Source organism: Bombina bombina, chromosome 7 (assembly GCF_027579735.1).
Source record: "Bombina bombina isolate aBomBom1 chromosome 7, aBomBom1.pri, whole genome shotgun sequence".
Lineage (NCBI taxonomy): Eukaryota > Metazoa > Chordata > Amphibia > Anura > Bombinatoridae > Bombina > Bombina bombina.
In genome coordinates this window covers 534,974,561-534,987,457 of record NC_069505.1, presented here as the reverse complement: position 1 = coordinate 534,987,457, position 12,897 = coordinate 534,974,561, and the positions used below count along the sequence as shown (strand labels likewise).

Below are 12,897 nucleotides of genomic sequence, written 5' to 3'. Positions count from 1 at the left end.
ATTTTGAAACAAGTTTTATACTGTATTTTTAGATCAGTATCTGTGCATATTCGTTATAGTACTATCTATTATATGCAGTTATATGAAAATTGGTGAATACTTTCCCTTTAAGCCAAAGTAAAACGTAAAAAGAAACAGATTATGTTTAAAAACATGAAACAACTTACTTGTTGTCTTACAAAATGAGCACTTCAAAATTCTCAGTGTAGCCACCACCTTTAGTGACATAAGCGAACAGACATTTCAGAGCTTAAGTTCTGCTGTCACATTATTTTGCAACAAATGTCCCCTACTGAGCATGGGCAAGAAACTGATTGCAGCTATTGTAGGTGTTTCCTAGCAATCACTTCAAGTGTTAAGCTACTGCTTTGCCTTCCTGTAGAGTCCACAGCCCACATATGGGGCTGTGACCAGGAAGTAATGGACCCTGCACAAATGAAGTGGGGAAAAAAAGAAAAAAAAGGTAAAATCATTTTAAAATGATAAATTATACATATTGAAAGCATTTTTACTAAATATAACGATCTGCTTAGTGCTTTTTTATTGCAACAACAAGACAGACAGTTTAATATGCCTTTTAATACATTTCAGCTAGTTCGTTCTTTTTCAGAGTTAAAACAAAAATGTAAGTCTGTTTTCAAACCTTGGTAAAAAATGCAGTAGAGAAAATGTATCAAGCTGACAAATGAACAATGGACAATCAGTTGCTATATTAATAAATTGGTGCTAAAACAAATTAATTAAGAATGTTCATTAGTTTCACATTAACCAGTCAAAAAAGCTATTTAACTGTGTTGTTTTAAGTCATTGTGTTTGTTGTAGAAAGAATGTTTTTTTTAAAACAAAAGGTTATCATGACATACAGAAAAAGCAAATCTTAAACACAAGACCAAATATTAACACAATAGAATGTAAACTAAAAAAATAATACAAACATATGACAAAAAAATGCAAATGTGTGATTGCATTTCCATAAAAAAAATCAAACATTAAAATTTCATAAAAAAAGGAAGAAAGGATTAAAACATAAAATGTTGAGAATCAAAATCTAAGTTTTATTAGATGTCTCAGAGCTGACTTCACATCTTTATTTTTTGAGCTGTATATCAGTGGATTTAAAATAGGTACGGCAGCTGTGTTAATTAGGGAGAAAAGCTTACTAGTTGCTAATGCGTCTGTTGATATGGGTCGTAGGTGTTGACAATAGAGAGTCATATAGAGAAGGACAACGACAGTGAGATGTGAGGAACATGTATAGAAGGCCTTGCGTCATCCAATGCTGGAGCGGATCTTCAATATGGAGCCAATAATTAAAACATAAGAGATAAAGGTGAGCATACAAGGTGTAAGACTCAAAAGGAATATACCTTCTGTAAATATAACTATTTTCAAAACTGAAATGTCACTGCATGACAGCGTCATTACTGGAACAAGATCACAGTAGAAGTGATTGATTATATTTGAGGAATAACAAGTAATGTCTAAAAGTAAGACAAGGTAAGGTAAAAGCTCTATAAAACCCAAAACCCAACAAAAAAGAACCAAAACAATACATACTCTACTTCTCATCACAATTGGATACTGTAATGGGTTACAGATAGCCATATATCGGTCATAACTCATGGCCGTTAGCAATAATAGCTCATCAACAGTCAACGATGCAGACATGTACACCTGTGTTATACATGAAAGGTATAATATAGTATTATCACCGGATATGTAGCTAAGAAGGACCTTATGCAGAGTTACAGTGGTGCAGGACATATCTAGAAGGGACAGGTTCCTTAAGAAGAAATACATTGGAGTTTGTAACTGGCTATCCAGGCAAACAAGCAATAGAATGGTCAAGTTACCACCAATAGTGAAGAAATAAATGAGAAGAACAAGAAAGAATATTAGAAGCTGCAGTTGAGGGTCATCTGAGATCCCCTTGATTCCAAAAAATGTTACCATGGTCTGGTTCTTCTGCCCCATATTTTTAGACAAATGTTGATACTACTAAAAAGGAACCAAACATGTATTATAAGTTTAAAGGACACTAAAGTTAAAATTAAACTTTCATGGTTCAGATAGAACGTTCGGCTTTAGGAGACTTCGTCCATTGTTTCTCAACCGCGTCCCTCAAGTACCCCCAACATGCCAGGTTTTTCATTATAGCTGAACCAGTGCACAGGTGAAATAATCAGAGAGCAAGTTAGTAACCATGGTTACTGATCAGCTGATTATTTAACCTGCGCACTGGTTCAGCTATAATGAAAACCTGGCCTGTGTTGGGTGCTTGAGGGCTGCGGTTGAGAAACACTGCTTTAGTCCACAGACAACAAGGTTAGCCATTGCCATAAAGTTAATATAAAGTTAATTGTTTTGCAGTTGTTATCTGATAAAGCCAGTTAGGGACAGATATGTAGTAGAATTAGCTGTGAGAAGTCAGCAGGTGTGTTGCAAGTTCTGAGAACTAGAAATTACTAAAATTTCAGAGCTTAATTACATAAAAAGGGGGCAAAATAAATAATTAAAATATATTGCAAAGTTGTCTGATTATGCATAACTAAATTTTTTATATAAAAATTTCAAGGTGCTCACTGTCCCTTTAAAAGAACATTAAAATCAAAATGCTGTTCCCATAAAAGGGCTAGATTACAAATGGAGCTCTGTCAGTTACGCTCAAGCGATAAAGGTTTTATCGAGGCTGTTTGCGCGTGTTGCTGTAGTGCTCGTAATACAAGTTGAAAGTAAATGCAATCCCTTGAGCGCAATTGAAGTTAACGCGCGTCAGGATAACGCGTCCTCAGAGCTTTGGCAAACAAAATAAAAAAGACATTTAAAATTACAGTTAAACTCATAATAACATTATCTAATAAAAATTATTCAAAAACAATTTTGCACAAAAAGTAACAAGTGTTTAAAAATATGAGGTGTCAGGTGTTAGAATAAAAAGGACTGCGAATGGCTTTAACATAGCGATACATACATATGCTTGTCTAAATGTGTATTGTGTATTACTGCACATAGGTCAATATGATTCCTATATATATAAGTATATATCTATACCTATATATATATATATATATATATATATCAGCAAAAAAACATCAGCTATATGTAGAAAATTGATATATGAATACATTGAAAATATTCTGCTACGTGAACAACATTGAAAGGTGAAATATTCATATTTGCATATTGGGTTGGCGCTCTTGAGAATATGAGATCGGGTTTGCGAGTGAATAGGCTTTCTTCCACTTTTTTTTGCTCCATTGACTTGTATGGAATAAACTAACGTGCGCACAATATGCTCACCAGGTTTTTGCACCCATTGGGTTAGTGCGCAAGTGAACGCTTTTTACTTTCAACTTGTAATACCGGCATTACCCATCACAGACAAAAAGAAATTATTCTAGCGGAGATAGCGCGCAAGCAGGAGAGTTAAATACCGCTCCACCTGTAATCTGTCCCAAAGTATTTAATTGTGAATAATTAAATAACTTTCATTGAGAAAGGCTCACGGTAGAGCCGAAACGTTTGGTTTCTTGTTTATTGAATAAATCGGATTGCTGAACAAAATTCCTGTGTGCCGGCTGTTCTTGGATCTCATCAGACAACGGAGTCCGTCTGTTGGATCCGGTTCTGTATTACTGTATGTACTTTTTTGGCTGAGCACCAGGTGGCTGTGAACTAAGTGTGTGCCATTTCCTTCAACAAATATATATATATATATATATATATATTTGTAAGTATTAATTATCCACACTCACTGGACATTTGTGTGTGAGCCTGCCTTTGTGTTGCTGTATTAGGGAACCAGGTTTTTGGAAGAGACCTTGACGTGGTATATGGGCTTGTCCCATTTTGCCAAATGCGGTAACTGACTTCCAGTTTTGCTTTAATCTTAGCTGAGAGCTTGTAAACGAATGCTGGACTTTTTCTGTGTGTTGTGTGTATGTGTGTATATATAGAGAGAGTATACAGTATATATATTTTATATTCAAATAAAAAATACATCTCTCTATAACTAATATGTATTTATAAAAAAATGACTAAAATCCAGGGACGAGGGTACATCTACACTTGCCTGTTTATGATCATTTTCATCTTGGATTTGTAGTTTTATGGTTGTAAGACAGGTTTTATAAGTTTCTAGTCTGTCCTTACAGACACAAAAACCCAAGGGTTTAATAAATGTGAATGCATCTGTGAAGAGTTGCAAAAATCTCTGGAGATCAGCCATTAAACTTGCTTGGTTTTAACTGTATTTATTCTGAAATAAAATGAATGTGATTCACCAAATATATAAACATTTTGGGAAATCAGAAAATATTGGTTAAAACCATATATATTATATATATATTATACTAGGCGATAGGCCTGCCCAGAGGGCAGTATATGTTTAAAAAATACAAACCCCTCAAGCTAAAGTTACAAAAAATAAAAAAAGTAAAATTACAGAAATAAAATAAACAAAGCTATCCAAAATAAAAAAATTTAAACCTAAACTAATAACCCTATAAAAATAAAAATGACCCCTCAAAATAAAAACACCCCCTAATCTAAAACTAAACTACCAATAGCCCTTAAAAGGGCCTTTTGTAGGGCATTGCCCTAAGTTAAACAACTCTTTTACCTCTAAAAAATACTAAAAAAAACCTAACCCCCAAAATAATATAGGGCAATCAGCTCTTTTTCTAGCCCAAAAAAACCCTAATCTAAAAAAACAAAAACACCCAGAAAATGAAAATTAAAAAAATGCCTAAACCTAAGCCCCAAGTTAGGTTACTGTTCCTGAAGTCCGGCGGATTTCTATCTTCATCTGGAGTGAAGCTTTTTTATTTTCATAAGGATTAGGTATATTTTTGATAATTTTGTTTATTTGTTTCTGTAATGTTATACTTTTTTATCTTTTGTAATTTAATGTTAGTAATGTTAGTAATCAAAACACAGCCCTGTTCCAAGGACGAAACATGTCAACAATAACCGCAACACTTTAGCATCGCCCCTGCTGGAAACAATGGTCGGAGTAAGGACGCAGAGATAAGATGCAACTGTGGCCAAGGGTCTGTACGTAACCCATGACTACTGCGAGCCTAAACATCTGGAGATCAAAGTTCCAAACATCCTAATGCAGGTATTGGTGGTAAGGGAACACCCAGGTAAGCTGCAAATGTAGTGAAAGGTTCTTTGAACATTACACTGACACCAGTCAATTAGCATTAGCACTAATGCTTCTGACAGATACTTTTTATGCTACTATTAACTCTGAGGACACCATATTGGATTTTTATTTGTGTACCCATATGCAGCTATTTCTTATTATTTTTTTAGCCTTAGGTAATATCGTTGCCTACAGTTGTCAACGGTCATTCATCACCGGCTAATATAGCCACTATATCAGCACTTTTTATGCTTGTGAGATCTTACGCTCATCATTATTTTTCTCTTTTTTTATGCACTTTAATTATTTTACGCACATTTATTATCTGCTTCCCAGTGTTGTTGAACATTTTTTTTCTATGGATTAGTCTAGAGAACATTTTGTTTTTTTATATATCTGATTATTTGTTATCATTGTGGCTATATTCCTTTACAGGGAGACATATATTATTTTATTTAGTATTTTTAATATTTTTGTTTGCTATTAATTGTGTAATAAATTGTGGTTATTTATATATATACAGTATATATATATATATCTGTTTTCACTCGCCAGCTCTCTATTGCTCTTTGTTGAGTGTTCCTTATTTCTATATATTTCTGTAAATTATTCTAAATAATACATCAATTATATCTGTAAAATTTACATCAAAGGGACATGAAACCCCATTTTTTTCTTTAATGATTCACATAAACCATGCAATTTTATTTATTTTCCAATTTAGGTGGTTGATTCCAATCTTTTTTATTTATGTTTTTATTTTCATTATTGGAATTTTGTATTAGGATAGATTGCACAGACACACCTTTCAATGAGAAATCTTCTATATTATAAAAAAAAATTAAAAAATAAAAGAGCTAAGGAAAATTCTTGAAATAAAGACAGACATGTCACTTTGACAAATAAATAAAAAAGGAATAAATTAAGAGAGCTTGTCACTATCATTCATAACAAATTAAATAATACACAACAAAGAAATTAATAAAATTTTAAGGAAACGTTGGTATATATTAAAGAGGGGTCAACTAATAAGTGAATAAGTTAAAAATACCCTAGAAAATTGTATATACGTAGTGGAGCAAGGAGTTTTAAGAATATCATGGCCCCTATTTTTTCAAATCAAGTGAAATTTTTAAAAATTGATGTAAGGTGGATGTAATTGATGTATAGGGGGAAAGAAAAAAAAAAGATTTGTCCCTTGTCATATGTGCACAGCATGTAAATATAGTTCTAAAAAATAAAAAAACTATAAAATCACAAATACGGGTAGAGAGTTTAGAGTTAATGAGCTAACATGGTGCACTGATAGATATGTGATTTATAATTTAGTGTTTATATTTGAAACAGTATTTAGGTTAAACAACACAACCAATACGGCATAGAATAAGATAACAGATATTTAAAATCAGAGATGGAAATAAAGAGCTTCTGTTGTCTAGACACTGTAAAGAATTACATGAACAAAACCCAAAAGGTTTGAAATATTGGGCTATCCATAAGATTAAAAATAATTAATGTGATGGAAGTATAGAGCAAAAAATATTATATAAAAAGGCTCAGTTTATTTTCGATTTTAAAATTAGTGTTAAATTTGAGTGGAGTTGACGCGTCGCCTTACCCGAAAATTGGAAGAACGCCAGAGCGGCTTGTCTTACATCCATACAGCCATGCTGGCGGAAAATACAAAGAGCTATAAGGGTAATACCACAACAATTTGAAGCGGTGGCGGACAATACAAGGTACATTGTGATTATTCAATTATTTTTATGAATAATATTTTTTACATGTATTTGTTTTACGAATGAAGCGCTTCTATTTTGTGAATAATTTAGCATTAATAATATTAATACATCATACATATATTAACATTTTAATATCAAGCCTATGACACACCTATATTTCTTTGGGTTTACATTTTATTTTAGTCATTTGGAGTGTTTTTTGACTGTTATAGATCATAAAGTGGTATCTCAGGTCTGTCTGTTTTTTGATTATATGAAATATAATACAGAAATACAACACAGAAATATTGTTATTATTTGCATGGTGATCAGTCTGAATTTGTAAAACACATATGGAAATTTAAAAAATAACAAATGAGCAGCCTTGAAAAAGACTGGAATAAACCCCTTCTGTTATCAAATTTGCTACGTCCTGGTATGCTTTGTTGAAAAGTAAAACTAGTAAGCTTAGGAGCAGTAATTTACTACTGGGAGCTAGCTGAACACATAGGTACCATTAGTACATTGCTGTTCATAAGCCTATCTAAATATGCTCTTCAACAAAGGATATCAAAGGAAGAAAGCTAATTTGATAATAGAAGCAAATTAAAAAGAATGCCATATAAAAACCTTGACTGACACCCTTCAAGATCCACTACAGTTCGTATACAGATCTAAATGATCTCTGGATGATGCAATTAATCTATTTTTATATTATATTTTACTTTACTTGCACCTATGTTGGAGTTTTATTTGTAGATTTCAGTTCTGCTTTTAGTTCTATTGCTACTGATTTACTTTTTGTTAAAGGGTCACCAAACTCATTTTTTATTCTTTCATGATTCAGATAGAGCATGAAATTTTAATCAACTTTCTAATTTATTCCTATTATCAATTTTTATTTGTTCTCTTGCTATCTTTATTTTAAAAGCAGGAATGTAAATCTTAGCAGCCAGCCCATTTTAGGTTCAGCACCATGGATAGCGCTTGCTTATTGGAGGCTTACATTTACCCACCAATAAGCAAGCATAACCCAGGTTCTCAACCAAAAATGGGCCGGCTCCTATGCATCACATTCCTGCTTTTTAAATAAAGATAGCAAGAGAACGAAGAAAAAATGATAATAGGCGTAAATTAGAAAGTTGCTTAAAATTGCATGCTATATCTGAATCATGAAAGAAAAAAAATGTGGGTTTAGTGTCCCTTTAAATTAAAACAATTTAGGGCTAGATTACAAGTGGAGCGCTAATTTATTGCGTGCCCGTAAATTGGTAAATTTGCCCGTTTACGTGCACGCGATAAATAACCAGCCATTACAAGTGGCAATTAGCACTACAAAAATTAACCAAAGATCAGATCTCTGGTTAATTTAAAAAATATCCTCCAATTGCCCCTAAAATAAACTATACTGTAGTTTTTTTTTAATGAAAAACAAAATGTAGCATTTTTTTTTTAAAATAAAAAAGACAAAAAACTGTACAAAGGAGTTTTTGCAGGTTAAAGTTGGCGGGTATGGGGTGAAAGTGCCTTTACATTGCAGTCTATGTGTTCCCTGTAAGTATATATGCATATGCTTTTATACACATATGAACACATAAATATATATGTATTTAAACATACAATATATATTTAAAATCTGCTGCCCATTGCTTACCCCCTTCGCTGCGCTAGGTTCTTATGCAGTGAGACAGCCATTAGAGCCTATATTATCTCTTATGCGCTAAGCTTCCCTGCAAAGCGAATGAGAGGTCGTGTTTGGATTGCACTCAACCTGCAATATCAGTGCACGCGTAAGCGATATTTTGCATTCCACGCGTAATCTGACCCTAAATGTGCCCTTTTCTATTTGCCAATATCTGTGTAGCTTTTTAAATAATAGGAAACAATTTGTTAAAGTGATTGCTCTGACATTGGACCCGGTCTTCCTCAATTTTGGTGTCCCAAAGTGTTGTGTTCTTTCTCACTTGCTCTATTCCTTATATACCAATGACTGTTCTTCTACAAATGAATATGTGAAGTTATTGAAATGTGCAGATTACACTACTCTGATTGGACTGATCTTAGATGAAGATGAATTGAGCTATAACATGGAAGTAGACAGGCTGGTACCATGGAGTTAAGCAAACGATTTAGAATTAAATATTCATAAAATGAAAGAGATGGTAATTGATTTTAGAAAAAAAAAGTCTTTTATCACCTTCTTCTCTGAAAATGAAAGATTGTATAGTAGACAATTACATCGTACAAATTCCTTGGAACAACAATTCAACATGTTTCGAAATGGGACGTTAATATTTTTACTATATTTAAAAAGTCTCAACAACGTTTGTACTTCTTAAGGGAACTTTCAAAATGTGGCCTTCCTCAAAAACTTAACTTGTTTTTATGCAGCCATCATCAAATCAGTTTTATCATATTCTATTTTAACCTGGTATAGCTCTGCTCCGTTATCATTAGACGAGAAACGACACCAAATGGTGACATCTGTGAAAAAGATAATTGGCTGTCATCTTATTTCTCATCTTAAACCCTTGGACCTACAGCCCCATTGCTATCCTCTAGCCAAATCAGAAATTAAGTCACAAACCTGATTAGCTAAAGCCCTGGATAGATTATCTAACATATCTCGTCAATACTGTGAGGTCATGCAAAAAAATTGAGTGGCAAATTTTAACTTGAGAGCTATTTATATAGCTATCCAGGGTTCTGTTGGTGATGTTGCATGATTTCTTGCTATGTCAGTGAGTTTCTGATCATCAGGCCATAAGTTACCTGAATCTTAAACAGACAGTCTACTCCAAAATTTGTATTGTTTTAAAAGATAGATAATCCTTTTATTACCCAGTTCCCCAGTTTTGCATAACCAACACTGTTATATTAATACACTTTTTACATCTCTGATTACCTTGTATCTAAGCCTCTGCAGACTTCCCCCTTATTTAAGTTCTTTTGACAAACTTTATTTTAGCCAAACAGTGCAGAATCATAAATAAATTCACTGTAGTGAGGTTACCAACCTTGTGTCTTTCCTCTTTCTGCTCTGTCCACAGGGGTTCCTGCTGCAGACTGACACGTTACTAACCTCACTATTCATTGTCAACGTATTCGCTATCAGTTACGTTTAGCTATCTCCAGATACAAGAGGTTAGCTGATCATCATAGAGCTTCTGTTCGTGCCTTTTTGGGAGGTGACTGTGTTTGGGCACTACTCGACATTTTCATCTATGTTATCCCAGTCACAAATTAGGGTCTAGGTTTATCGGACCCTACAAGGTCCTAAAAAGACTATCTCCTGTTGCCTCAAAAGTGGCCTTGCCCATAACCCTGCGCATACACCCTGTCTTCCACATCTCGTTACTCAAGCCTTACTTTAAGAACAGATATACTCAGCTCCGACCACCTCCTCCCCCGCTCCTGATTCATGGTGACCCTGAGTATGAGGTTGCTAAGATCCTGTACTCCAGATACAGACACAGGCAACTACAGTACCTCATACACTGGAAGGGCTACTCCGTTGCAGATTGTTCCTGCCCATGATGTGCATGCTCCATCTTTGGTTTCCAGATTTCATGCTGCACATCCCACCAAGCCTATGTAGGGTCCCGGAGATACCCTTTGAGAAGGGGGCTCTGTCACGCTGCTCCTCTGCTCTGCTGTGGCCGTTGCCATGGACACATCCTGTTGCTAGGGATACGGCAGTGTAACTGCAACACGGTGATGACATCATCGCCACCTGCCCTGTCTTCCTCATGTAAAGGCCTCAGTCTATCTCACCTGTGCCCAAGTATAGGTGTTACTTCTTGTGCTCCTGGGTGCTGTATATCTGTATGCTGAATTTCTGTATTGATTCACTGTTGCTGAAATCTGTCTGTTTGACGACACTGTTAGCCTTAAACTCTGCATTGCTGGATTGCTTAACTGTTGATGAACTCTGCCTCTTTGACTACACCGCTTGCCTTAACCACGAGTCCATGAGAAGCGCTGGCTGCTTGTTAAGAACCCCTCAGGTATGACTCCAAGTCCAACAGCAATGATTATCTACAGAAACAAGCGCACAAAAGCACTTATCATAGTATATTAAATGTTAATACAATCACAATAAAAGTTCACAATTCAAATATCCAATACATATAGGTACTCACAAAACAGCCCTCAATCCAATGAGGTAAGGTGCAGGCGTAGGTTAATAGATTAAAGATGTAACCCCTTGCTCGTGTTGCAGAAAGTATTAATCATCAACAGGAGTAAGCACCGTTTTTTGTATCGATGCTGTGTCCAAATGGCAATACCAGCTCTAAATACAGTTCTGACAAAGCGGATTCCCCGTTAAATTGCATTAGGCCACACCCACCTTACGTCACATTATGTCAGCACCCGGCGAAATTTGAAAAAAATTGTTTGTACTTGCTTTCAGCACTCGGTAAATATACTAATAGGCGATTTTGAGGCACATATTGTCCCTAGTGGGTTTGCTGTGCCTCTAGTAAGCCTAGGTATTTGACCGTATATTCCAATGAACTGTATTTAGAGCTGGTATTGCCAATTGGAGATGGCATCGATACAGAAACAGTGTTAACTCCTGTTAATGAACACTGTCTGCAAAACAAGCAAGGGGTTACATCTTTAATCTATTAACCTACCCCTGCACCTTACCTCATTGGATAGAGGGCTCTTTTGTGAGTACCTATCTGTATGGGATATTTGAATTGTGAACTTTATTGTGATTGTATTAAAATTTATTGCACTATGAGAAGTGCTTTTGTGCACTTGTTTTTGTAGACAATTATATATATATATATATATATATATACATACAACAACACAGCTCCAGCTCTGCCCTCCTTGCGACAACTGCCTGGGTGCATAGATGCAAATACAAATGATATAAAGATTGCACTCACAGGTTTTCATCAATTTAAGTACAAGTACTTTAATGTGGAACGTTTTCTGGGATCTAGTCCCCTTCGTCAGCATACAACAGTGTTAAAATACAAAGCTTTTATAGTATTAACATGCAATCAAGCCTCTTACCCAAATGACACCAAAACAGAGTGAATGGAACGCACCTTATGTTCCACTGAATACTTAGAACCGGAAGTACAAGTATATCATATCCGGTCATACGAAAAATATAAAAATTAACAAAATCAGTGGTATCATTATTTATACATTCATAGTGCACAAAAAACATAAACTAGTGTACCGTCCATGTCACTTGATAACATCGCATCACCATAATGTAGCGAGATAGAAACCGGAAGCGGAGCAACCCTAAGTTTTCACAGTTTCTATGGTTATGGCCAATATCGTTACTCAGTGCAGATAATTACTTATGACGAACTGCATTTGTCGCGGTGCTCAAAAATAAATAAGTGCAAACATATGTGGTCTACATCCAATCTTCTTATATCCATAAGTGTGATAAAATAGTGACTGAAATCAGAGCAACACTATACCAGAGCGGTTGCTATGGGTACAGTTAGTATCGCTATATGCCTTGATGTGTAGTGAAAAACAACAGTGGTTATACATATATGTGAAGTAAATACACATTAAAATATGTATACTTTCACAGTATATCTAGTATAAATAATAACACAGGGTAAGATGATTATACATCACTTTAAATACAATCAAATTCATAATTGCCCTGTGAGTATCTCAAGAGAGAAAGGAAAAACAAAATATAAAGACTATATCATAACAGAATGTAGCAAATATGTTATATCCCTATATTATGTAGGTCTAGCCGGATAGTGTAAGCTAACTATCGCAGAAAAATGTATAGTTTTAGACTGAACAGAGCACAAAAATATAGTATACCTATACCGGACCCTGTGTAATAATACCCAACAGTAGTATTTCATCCTACGTATTGTTGGTCAGTACTAATCTTTTCACTTGGATCAGATAATATTGTAGCAGTATCATAAAACAAGACCCTATAGGGATACTGAAAGTATCCTGATGCCAGTGGCTAGTTGTACAGCATATAATCATATCTCAATATCCCTGTATATAGAGAGT

General features: G+C 34.7%; 1 pseudogene; it reads right to left on the bottom strand.

Moving 5' to 3' along the window:
- Positions 1-1,041: 1,041 nt before the first annotated feature.
- LOC128636505 (olfactory receptor 6C74-like) lies at positions 1,042-1,974 on the bottom strand (annotated as a pseudogene).
- Between the last annotated feature and the right edge of the window lie 10,923 nt (positions 1,975-12,897).